The sequence below is a fragment of the Watersipora subatra genome, chromosome 6, assembly GCF_963576615.1.
Source record: "Watersipora subatra chromosome 6, tzWatSuba1.1, whole genome shotgun sequence".
NCBI lineage: Eukaryota > Metazoa > Bryozoa > Gymnolaemata > Cheilostomatida > Watersiporidae > Watersipora > Watersipora subatra.
Window position 1 is genome coordinate 34,184,014 of NC_088713.1, and position 13,298 is coordinate 34,197,311.

A 13,298-nucleotide genomic window follows, 5' to 3' on the forward strand; every position below is an offset into this window, starting at 1 on the left:
AACATAGAGAGCAATGATGAGAAACTAGTGGATATAATACAGAGAGAGCAATGATGAGAAACTAGTCGATATAATACAGAGAGCAATGATGAGAAACTAGTCGATATAACATAAAGCAATGATGAGAAAATAGCCGAGAGCGAGAGTATAGTGAGGAAAACTCTGTCAAACGTCATCAGAGCACATTATGGAGACTAAGGTGGCAGACTAAGAACAAGGCCTTCACGAGCTACATGTATATCCCTACATATTAATAGTAGTAACAAGCCTCTGGCCCTTGAATGGGGCTCAGGCTTGCTTACAAACAGTTTTGAAGGTTGTGATAAAAACCTCCCATAATAGTAATAGTGCCCATCGCCAACCATTATTATGAGAAAGCTTTGTTGATTGCGTAAACAAATCATATGAGAATGATATTGGTCAGCTCTTAGAGAGCAGATAGGTTTGATGGATAAATTGGCAGACACTGCGGCACGGGTCACAATAGCCTCCTATTTCTTTGTATACAAAATAAAAACAGTACAACTACCCTACCGAATCATTTAACAGAGCCTTTGCTTACTTCAGAACTCATACCAGTGCTGCCTAAAGCTGAACAGCAATATTCAACGTTATTTAAGACTTTCCATAGAGTTATTTCTAAATGTTAGTATTCCAGGTAGGTAAAATTTTCATAGAATTATTACTAAATGTAAGTATTTTAGCTAAGTAAACTTTCCATAGAGTTATCACTAAATGTCAGTACTGTACTTCATCTAAATATACTTTCCATAGAGTTATTACTATATGCCAGAATCCCAGCTAGGTATACTTTCCATAGAGCTATTACTAAATGCCCGTACCCCGGCTAAATTCACACCTACTCCTTAGTTTTGAAGAGCCTCATTTATACAACCAGAGAAACGTCATTACATATATTGTAAGACATTAATATGAAAAAAATTATGCCAGCGTTTCTTCTATTGTGAGGAACTGTCTACTCACGCCCGACATATGCCAGTATCTGTTTCACAGCTCTGCTGTATTCCGCATGGATCAGAGGTTACACCATCGCAGACTGTCACACAGACCTCTCCGATGCATCTCTGATTATAATCGCAGTTGGCTAAGAACAGATGAGACGCACTAAATCAAACTGGTGCCTGTGTGTGGATATCAAGAAACGTCAAACTACAGTCAAACCTCTACACATTTCAACATACCATATAAATTTGAGCAAGTTTCCAACATCTGATATTCCAAGTTTTTTAAAACATTACAGGTTCACACCAAATCTTGTGAAAGGCCAGAGTAAAAGAAGAATTTGAAAAGGTTTGACTCTAACTATATTCATTTTAAGGTTTTACTGTAACTATATTCACTCTGAGGTTTGACTGTAACTATATTCATTTTAAGGTTTTACTGTAGCTATATTCGCTCTGAGGTTTGACTGCAACTATATTCACTCTGAGGTTTTACTGTAACTATATTTGCTCTAAGGTTTGACTGTAACTATATTCGCTCTGAGGTTTGACTGTAACTATATTTATTTAAAGGTCTGACTGTAACTATATTCATTTTAAGGTTTTACTGTAACTATACTCGCTCTGAGGTTTGACTGTAACTTCATTTCATTCATTCTACAAGTCATTTACCGAAGTTCTAGAGCCTCTCAAAACTCTTGTTTACAATATATATACACAAATATATATATATTTTTACACATGTATATATATATATAAATGTATAGATGTGATTGTCCAGCTATAGCTATTATTTTAGCATTGCGCCCATGCGCTACGATGCTCTGCTACGAAATATTTTCGTAAAGTTCAATTACTGTATATGATGTCAAGGCCAATTCTTCTCACACGGACATTTATACAAAGCTTTGACATTCTTTTTTCATTCAATCGGACTAAGACAGTATGATATCTTATTTTTTACATTTGTACCGGTATCAAGAGGTACCAGTATCGTCGTATTCAAAGCTTTGATGGATAGTTTCTGGTGGAACAGTAACATTTTTTATACACACACACTTCTATGCAAGAATTGCTATTACTTCTACATAATTATTCAGGATTTTTATCTTGTTTTCTCAGTTCGTATTAATTGTGTCATTACCGAATCATCTTTTATTGTAATCGTAGCAAAACGGATTTAATTTAGCTATTACTTGCTAATTATTTCACAATTATGTCTAAAACCTTTTATAGTTGAGTTATTTTTTTAATTTGTGTGATCGGTACAAAACTTTTTCTCCTGATATAAAGTTTAAAAGCTGTTTGACACAGTTTGAAAACCTTTACAGTTGTTTTTATTTTCTCTTAAATTATTTCAACTACACAAAACACTTCTCTCATGATATGCAGTTTGAAAGTTAGAATGGCAAATGATGTTATACGTTAAATACATACCAATTTACTGTTCAAAAACTTATTTATTATCCTGGCAACACTGAGTTGCACAGTTAGTTAGATTATAAAACAGGCACTCAATTGCATGAACTGAACCATAAGTTGATGTTACTCCTCAGCTGTCTAGTTGAGCATTAAATAATACACCTACCGTGACCTCTACACTTTAAAGAACAGAGGCCATTGCTGCAGATGAAGCCATCTAAACATGGGATTTCTGGGCCACAATGCTGGTAACAGTGGAATGATATGCATGAGCCGGTCAGACAGTCGTCATCTGTCGCACACACTGTGATAACAGAGTCAGAATGTTTCACTTGGAGTTGTGAAAATTTTACATTTTACTTAATAGCCATCATGCTGGCTACTATTCAGTTACAATGCAAAACACATGTACATGTATATGCAAAATATATTTTACGTCAAGTTGGAGTTGTCTTCTCAAAGCTTTTGGGTTTATATGACTAAGGAGGGAGCCATAACTAAAGACTCGCATGATATGCAGTGTTAAACTGTTACAGTGATGTGTGAAATAAACTGGACTCCTTTGTTATTTATCCAAAATTCTCATTTATGCTACTCATTATGAATTTAGTCAATAGCCATGAATTATTTATTAAATTAATCCTTATTTTGTCCTGATTTCAAATATGTAAACTAAACATCATTATGTCAAATTATATTTTTAAATGATTATGTAGGCAAATTCTGAACATGTCATTCTTATTATGGTTGAAGATAACCATCTATACAGATATGACCACATACATGACTCTTGGCTTATGTCGAGTCGTATCTATGTATACGACTTGTAATCAGCAAATGAAATCTAAACTCTAGTAGCTGAAAATCTAAACAATTTATCATTGTTTAGACTTTCAGGTAATCTTTCCTGAAAGTTCCGGTAAGACTTTCAGGTATCTTGATTTTAACATATCCTAATATTACCTTATCTTGATATTAGCTTATTCTAATATTAATTTATCATAATATCACCTTATCCTGATACTAACTCATCCTGATGTCAACTTGTCATAATCTTGATATTAACTTGACCTTATCTTGATATTAATTTATCATAATATTACCTTATCGAGATCTTAACATATCCTAATACAGTAAACGCTCCTAAAACGTAGATAAGCCATTCAGAGAATGCTTACCTTAAAAGGATTTTAGTATCATAATTTACATTATATGAACTGTTAAAGCACATAAATTACATAATTTTTTTATTGTATATTTCAATACATCAGAGTCTTGGCTTTCGAATGAGCTATTGTTTGCTATGGCGAGACAGACATTGGTTGGTGTTTATAGGATTTCCCCGGAGCTCTACTGCAGAAATGTTTACTGGCGTAGGCTTGGAAATTGTGACGAAACAAATTTCATATGCGGTGTTGTGTGCTCTTACCGCCTATTTTATTGCTTACCGCTTATATTTATCAACTACGATAATGACGCTAGTGTCAGACGAAGGTAGGACAACTTCAGAGAACCAATGAAGATGACAAACGAATCAGTATCATTAGTTCTCCATGTACAGATTATTTCTATAATAAATAACTCAGATTCCAAGCACCATACTATGTTTTCCCGATGATATTATGCACTAGCCTTCTCATTTTATTGTGATGTTGAGGGTCACGACTGAGACTAATTAGTTTCAAGCATTGCGTGATCTCGAGAAAGCCAATTGACATATAGTCCTAGGGCCATGCAACCGCAGGTCACAGTTTAATCGATGTGATTTCATTACCTTTATCAACGACAGTACATTTATTGAAGCATAATTAATTAACCCAGAACATGTGTTTGTATTGGTCGGCGTTAGCTCGATCGCTGGCATTGTTGATTATCTAGAATCTTAGTTTATTATTAGCGCTCTCTGGGTTTAACAGCACCGATTGTCGCAGAAAAGTGGAGCCTCAATGGCAGCGAAAGAGATCGATTACCTAAGGCTAAATAATAATTGTGGCATCACATTTTGAGAACCTGAACCAAGTGTTTTTTTTGCAGGACATACTTTTGACACCCTGTTTTTCATAGTTCTATTATTCTTTGTGTATTGAATATAGGCTCATTCGAAAGCCAAGACTCTGATGTATTGAAATATATAATAAAAAAATTATGTAATTTATGTGCTTTAAATACAGGTAAATTGCCTAATCCATTCCAAGATCATCACAAACTCACCCTTTTGGACCTTCTGAAAGGAAAAAACCACACATAACTTTTCAATTTTACAATTTGGGTCGCGGTCACAGAAACCATGGTTAAGTCGCAAATCACGAAGTTGAGTTATCCGACTTTGAAGTTGCACTAACTGAATTTATAATATTGGTAACGATTTTTGTAACACGTGCATCTGGACCAATCAAAGAGTGATCTTTCTGAATCTGAAGTCAGTTTACGCAATAGAAGTCTTTAACCCTCGAGAAAAAAAACCCTTATAACCGTTGCTATGCTAAACAGGAAGTACTGAAAAATGGCGTCCGATAAACATAATCGTTTCTTTTTTGCTGATTTTAAAGATAATTTATAATGAGTACTTTGGTATTCCAACTGATGTCAAAAACAGTGAAAGTAAAGGGAATTACGACGACATTTTCCTAACAATTCATACAAGCTTATTACAATATTTAATTGTAAGAATAATTATTCGATTTTAGAAGATTGTTTTCAGATTTAATTTTAAGAACAATAGTGATTGATGGTGTGCAATATGACACTTGTTATTTTTCTCAATATTTTGTTGATGATTTGGCTGTGCCCAATATCGCGATACTGCCAAGCCGTTTTTAACATCTGCAAAATTAGGTTATACGTCTTTTTTTTAATAAATATAAAGCCATTTCTGTGACAACCAGCTAAAATCTGCATAGATTTTTAAATTCAGCATAATCTTTTGAATATAATTACAGAAATCTAGATAAATATCACAACTTCTTAATATTGGTTGCTACAGAATTTTGAAATGTAAACAAAATTGTGCATTGGTTTTTGTTTCTCAAACTTTAACACCAGTTTTCTCAGAACTATGTTTTCGCACTAATGGTAAACATGCATTCAGTTTTTTGACCATAGAACCTGCTGTAATTAGGCTAGAATCAAAAATTTTTTTGCAAAATAGCTGTGAGAGATTTCTCCTTCTGCTAGTGTAGATAACTCTAAATCTTATAATCCCGACTTAACCATGGTTTCTGTGATCATGACACATTTTTCAGCAGCTGTAGCATTATTGGATTGTACCAACAACTGGTCTTTTTTCTTATCAGTTTCACTCAGTTTAGAGCTCATGATTACAATAATTCTACTTTAAGTTAAGGAGAGCGCACAAATTCAATATTATTCACTTTTTCCCTTTTTCTACACAGCAATAATAAATTTTATATGTCAAAAATAAAGTGAAACAAAACTATATCTATATAAAGTGTTTTAACCGCATCAAGTTTTGTCGTTTTTAATCTTAAAACATTCTAACAGTCAGATCACCTCAAAAATCAAAAACAATTGCAAAGATAGAAAAATACAGTTACTTTCTGATAAAACCTACTAAAATTTCTGTAAGTATATCTATAAATATCTTAAAGTATTTTGGTCATGCTATTATGTGAATTGTTAGTCGTGTGTTTGTAATTGAAATATAAAGTGATGACTAACATGTGGTGTTGACGCAAGTTCTGGCTATTTGCACTTGGCCCTCCGGGCATTCACATGTCCTTCTTTCCTCGCTGCAGATGGAGCCTATGATCTCATCTTTGCACTTACCAGGAGATTTGGTTATAGAAGGGCAGTAGTTAAGGGGCCCCAGACAGTCGCCCTCGCTATTCCGGATACATTGGCAAATTCCATCCGCGCAGACCTCGTTGAACGCTTAAATATATGAGACTTTATCAAGACTTGATCATCTTTAACCAAGATAAAAGTCTGTATGTTCTCATCATTGGGGAGCCTTAAGGCTTGTTATCCATCTTACTCACCACCATAATACTTGGGGGAAACTTAAGGCTTGTTATCTATCTCACTCACCACCATAATAATTGGGGGAACCTTAAGGTTTGTTATCCATCTCACTCACCACCATAATAATTGGGGGAAACTTGAGGCTTGTTATCCATCTCACTCACCACCATAATAATTGGGGGAAACTTAAGGTTTGTTATCCATCTCACTCACCACCATAATAATTGGGGGAACCTTAAGGCTTGTTATCCATCTTACTCATCACCATAATACTTGGGGGAAACTTAAGGTTTGTTATCCATCTTACTCACCACCATAATAATTGGGGGAACCTTAAGGTTTGTTATCCATCTCACTAGCCACCATAATAATTGGGGGAACCTTAAAGCTTGTTATCTATCGCACTCATCACCATAATACTTGGGGGAACCTTAAGGCTTGTTATCCATCTCACTCACCACCATAATACTTGGGGGAACCTTAAGGTTTGTTATCCATCTCACTCACCACCATAATAATTGGGGGAACCTTAAGGCTTGTTATCCATCTCACTCACCACCATAATAATTGGGGGAACCTTAAAGTTTGTTATCCATCTCACTCGCCACCATAATAATTGGGGGAACCTTAAGGCTTGTTATCCATCTCACTCACCACCATAATAATTGGGGGAACCTTAAGGTTTGTTATCCATCTTACTCACCACCATAATAATTGGGGGAACCTTAAGGTTTGTTATCCATCTCACTAGCCACCATAATAATTGGGGGAACCTTAAAGCTTGTTATCCATCTCACTCACCACCATAATACTTGGGGGAACCTTAAGGCTTGTTATCCATCTCACTCACCACCATAATACTTGGGGGAACCTTAAGGTTTGTTATCCATCTTACTCACCACCATAATAATTTGGGGAAACTTAAGGCTTGTCATCCATCTCACTCACCACCATAATTATTGGGGGAACCTTAAGGCTTGTTATCCATCTCACTCACCACCATAATAATTGGGGGAACCTTAAGGTTTGTTATCCATCTCACTCACCACCATAATAATTGGGGGAACCTTAAGGCTTGTTATCCATCTTACTCACCACCATAATACTTGGGGGAACCTTAAGGTTTGTTATCCATCCCACTCACCACCATAATAATTGGGGGAACCTTAAGGCTTGTTATCCATCTTACTCACCACCATAATACTTGGGGGAACCTTAAGGTTTGTTATCCATCTCACTAGCCACCATAATAATTGGGGGAACCTTAAAGCTTGTTATCCATCTCACTCACCACCATAATACTTGGGGGAACCTTAAGGCTTGTTATCCATCTCACTCACCACCATAATACTTGGGGGAACCTTAAGGTTTGTTATCCATCTCACTCACCACCATAATAATTGGGGGAACCTTAAGGCTTGTTATCCATCTCACTCACCACCATAATAATTGGGGGAACCTTAAAGTTTGTTATCCATCTCACTCGCCACCATAATAATTGGGGGAACCTTAAGGCTTGTTATCCATCTCACTCACCACCATAATAATTGGGGGAAACTTAAGGTTTGTTATCCATCTCACTCACCACCATAATAATTGGGGGAAACTTAAGGCTTGTTATCCATCTTACTCACCACCATAATACTTGGGGGAACCTTAAGGTTTGTTATCCATCTCACTAGCCACCATAATAATTGGGGGAAACTTAAGGTTTGTTATCCATCTTACTCACCACCATAATACTTGAGGGAAACTTAAGGCTTGTTATCCATCTCACTCACCACCATAATAATTGGGGGAAACTTAAGGTTTGTTATCCATCTTACTCACCACCATAATACTTGGGGGAACCTTAAGGTTTGTTATCCATCTCACTAGCCACAATAATAATTGGGGGAATCTTAAAGCTTGTTATCCATCTCACTCACCACCATAATACTTGGGGGAACCTTAAGGCTTGTTATCCATCTCACTCACCACCATAATACTTGGGGGAACCTTAAGGTTTGTTATCCATCTTACTCACCACCATAATAATTTGGGGAAACTTAAGGCTTGTTATCCATCTCACTAGCCACCATAATAATTGGGGGAACCTTAAGGTTTGTTATCCATCTCACTCACCACCATAATAATTGGGGGAACCTTAAGGCTTGTTATCCATCTTACTCACCACCATAATACTTGGGGGAACCTTAAGGTTTGTTATCCATCTCACTAGCCACCATAATAATTGGGGGAACCTTAAAGCTTGTTATCCATCTCACTCACCACCATAATACTTGGGGGAACCTTAAGGCTTGTTATCCATCTCACTCACCACCATAATACTTGGGGGAACCTTAAGGTTTGTTATCCATCTCACTCACCACCATAATAATTGGGGGAACCTTAAGGCTTGTTATCCATCTCACTCACCACCATAATAATTGGGGGAACCTTAAAGTTTGTTATCCATCTCACTCGCCACCATAATAATTGGGGGAACCTTAAGGCTTGTTATCCATCTCACTCACCACCATAATAATTGGGGGAACCTTAAGGTTTGTTATCCATCTTACTCACCACCATAATACTTGGGGGAACCTTAAGGTTTGTTATCCATCTCACTAGCCACCATAATAATTGGGGGAACCTTAAAGCTTGTTATCCATCTCACTCACCACCATAATACTTGGGGGAACCTTAAGGTTTGTTATCCATCTCACTCACCACCATAATAATTGGGGGAACCTTAAAGTTTGTTATCCATCTCACTCGCCACCATAATAATTTGGGGAACCTTAAGGTTTGTTATCCATCTTACTCACCACCATAATACTTGGGGGAACCTTAAGGTTTGTTATCCATCTCACTAGCCACCATAATAATTGGGGGAACCTTAAGGCTTGTTATCCATTTCACTCACCACCATAATACTTGGGGGAACCTTAAGGTTTGTTATCCATCTCACTCACCACCATAATAATTGGGGGAACCTTAAAGTTTGTTATCCATCTCACTCGCCACCATAATAATTGGGGGAACCTTAAGGCTTGTTATCCATCTCACTCACCACCATAATAATTTGGGGAAACTTAAGGCTTGTTATCCATCTCACTCACCACCATAATTATTGGGGGAACCTTAAGGCTTGTTATCCATCTCACTCACCACCATAATAATTGGGGGAACCTTAAGGCTTGTTATCCATCCCACTCACCACCATAATAATTGGGGGAACCTTAAGGCTTGTTATCCATCTCACTCACCACCATAATACTTGGGGGAAACTTAAGGCTTGTTATCTATCTCACTCACCACCATAATACTTGGGGGAAACTTAAGGCTTGTTATCCATCTCACTCACCACCATAATACTTGGGGGAAACTTAAGGCTTGTTATCCATCTCACTCACCACCATAATAATTGGGGGAACCTTAAGGCTTGTTATCCATCTCACTCACCACCATAATACTTGGGGGAAACTTGAGGCTTGTTATCCATCTCACTCGCCACCATAATAATTGGGGGGAACCTTAAGGCTTGTTATCCACCTCACTCACCACCATAATAATTGGGGGAACCTTAAGGCTTGTTATCCATCTCACTCACCACCATAATAATTGGGGGAACCTTAAGGTTTGTTATCCATCTCACTAGCCACCATAATAATTGGGGGAACCTTAAGGCTTGTTATCCACCTCACTCACCACCATAATAATTGGGGGAACCTTAAGGCTTGTTATCCATCTCACTCACCACCATAATAATTGGGGGAACCTTAGGACTCGTCCCCATAATAATTTCAATTTCCATGCAAATACAACAGTAAATACCAACAGCAAATACCAACAGCAAATTCAAACAGCAAATTCAAACAGCAAATACAACTAGCAAATACAACTAGCAAATACAACTAGCAAATACAACTAGCAAGTAAGGATTTACCGCATTCTCCCCTTGTACACTTGCTGCCCACCAGAACTCTTGGAGCACATTTACCCACCTCAGATTCATCCTCTTTTTTACAGTAAAAGTGAGGAGCGCATTGCTGTTCTTTTACACAGTCAGTTTGGTATATCTAAGATTATCAGAATAGCAGCTTGAATACTGTTACTTTATCTAGATGAGTACCTATTACTAGTAGCTATTACTAGTAGCAATTACTAGTAGCAATTACTAGTAGCAAGTACTAGTACCTATTCTTAGTACTTATTCCTAATACCTATTCTTAGTACCTATTCTTGGTACCTATTCTTAGTACCTACTCTTAGTACCTAATCTTAGTACCTATTCTTAGTACCTAATCTTAGTACATATTCTTAGTACATATTCTTAGAACCTATTATTACTACCTATTATTACTACTTATATCAGTACCTATATTAGTACTTTTTATTAGTACATATATTTAGAATTTTCAGTACCATAGTTTTATTTTATTAGGATAGTCTTATAGTCTTATTTACCTGCCAGCAGAGGGCATCTCTGCACACTTGTGCTTCATTACAAGTATGTGAACATGTTGGGGCGCACCCTTCTATGCTGTCTCCTACATCAATACATCAACCAACAAAACATTGAAATATATAACTAACATATTTGCAGATGCCTAGGGGAAATACATATTCTCATGTAACCTACGGAAACAAACAATAAGAAAAATCATTTTATTTCCGTTTTACATTCTTTGCCATTAAGTCTTGAACTATAACATATTGCAATATAATACTGACACATGCAAAGTACTGCATTCGTACACTAAGTGTACATACAGCCCAGTAGTCATTCCTCGCACAATCAAAGGGCAAACAGCAAGATATGTTGCTAGACCCCCTAGTCAGATTACTGTCTGAAACCAAAGTAAGCACACACTCTCACAATGATTTCTTTTACATACAATGAATATAGATTCAAGAGTTACTGTATTACATGTTGACTAAACTTCCATACAGTGATAGTGTACTGACAGGTTGGCTTCAAGTACTGACAGGTGGGTGCGCCAGGTACTGACAGGTGGGTGCGCCAGGTATTGACAGCTGGGTGCGCCAGGTACTGACAGTTGGGTGCGCCAGGTACTGACAGGTGGGTGCGCCAGCTACTGACAGCTGGGTGCGCTGGGTACTGACAGCTGGGTGCGCCGGGTACTGACAGCTGGGTGCACCAGGTGCTGAAAGCTAGGTGCGCCAAGTATTGACAGGTGGGTGTGCCAGGGACTAACAGCTGGGTGCGCCAGGTACTGACAGCTGGGTGCGCCAGGTACTGACAGGTGGGTGCGCCAGGTACTACAGCTGGGTGCGTCAAGGTCAAAACGCTAAGGTTGAAGTGCTACACTTAGCCGACAAGCGGAAGATAACGCGTGATCTTTCCAAAGGGTGTTACAGTAAAGCGATGGTTGTGCGACGCCTTATGGTATTTTATTCAGCTTCAAGTAAAAATCAACAGATTAAAGAGTTTTAAGAAATGCCATCACTGAAACCACAACAGAATGAAATTCTGTTGTGGTTTCAGTGATGGCAGTTCAGCAGCACCATGTGGTGGAGTTTCGCTATGTTATCACTCAATGGAATCACTCTATGGAAACTTAGTGTTTACAATGAAACAAAGCAGAGCACACATCAAAGAAGTGCTACATAACACTATGCAGAGTATACAGTGAATTTACGTCTGATACAGTCATCTCCCCTGTCACAATTTCTATCCCCAATGCCATCCAGCTGACACTCGGAGCTACAAAGGCCAGCAAAGCAGATCTGGGGAGGGTTGTGACAGTCGCTGTCGGAGAGGCACATGAGCCGGCATGTCTTGGAGAAACAAACTTCACGTGTGCCGCATTCAGAAGAACCCTTTAAACAGAGCCAAATAAGAATTGTTTTACAATCATCAATACACGGCGTCTAAGAAAATATACTAGCGCATAGATAAACAAAACCCTTGACCAAGTGTAAACTCACAAGTAAAGCAAATATTTCATAGTGTAAAGGTACAGAAGCGAGGCAAGACAAACCCTTAAGAGTAAAACAAACACTATATATTACAGTAACACCATAACCACAATTGTTCACTTACTAAACACTCGTTCACTTACCAAACACTCGTTCACTTACCAAACACTAGTTCACTTACCAAACACTCGTTCACTTGCCAAACACTCGTTCACTTACCAAACACTAGTTCACTTACTAAACATTCGTTCACTTACCAAACACTAGTTCACTTACCAAACACTAGTTCACTTACCAAACACTCATTCACTTACCAAACACTAGTTCACTTACCAAACACTAGTTCACTTACCAAACACTCATTCACTTACCAAACACTAGTTCACTTACCAAACACTAGTTCACTTACCAAACACTCATTCACTTACCAAACACTCGCTCACTTACCAAACACTCGTTCACTTACCAAACACTCGTTCACTTACCAAACACTAGTTCACTTACCAAACACTAGTTCACTTACCAAACACTCGTTCACTTACCAAACACTAGTTCACTTACCAAACACTCGTTCACTTACCAAACACTCGTTCACTTACCAAACACTAGTTCACTTACCAAACACTCGTTCACTTACCAAACACTAGTTCACTTACCAAACACTAGTTCACTTACCAAACACTCGTTCACTTACCAAACACTCGTTCACTTACCAAACACTAGTTCACTTACCAAACACTAGTTCACTTACCAAACACTAGTTCACTTACCAAACACTAGTTCACTTACCAAACACTAGTTCACTTACCAAACACTCGTTCACTTACCAAACACTCGTTCACTTACCAAACACTAGTTCACTTACCAAACACTCATTCACTTACCAAACACTCATTCACTTACCAAACACTCATTCACTTACCAAACACTCATTCACTTACCAAACACTCGTTCACTTCCCAAACACTAGTTCACTTACCAAACACTAGTTCACTTACCAAACAC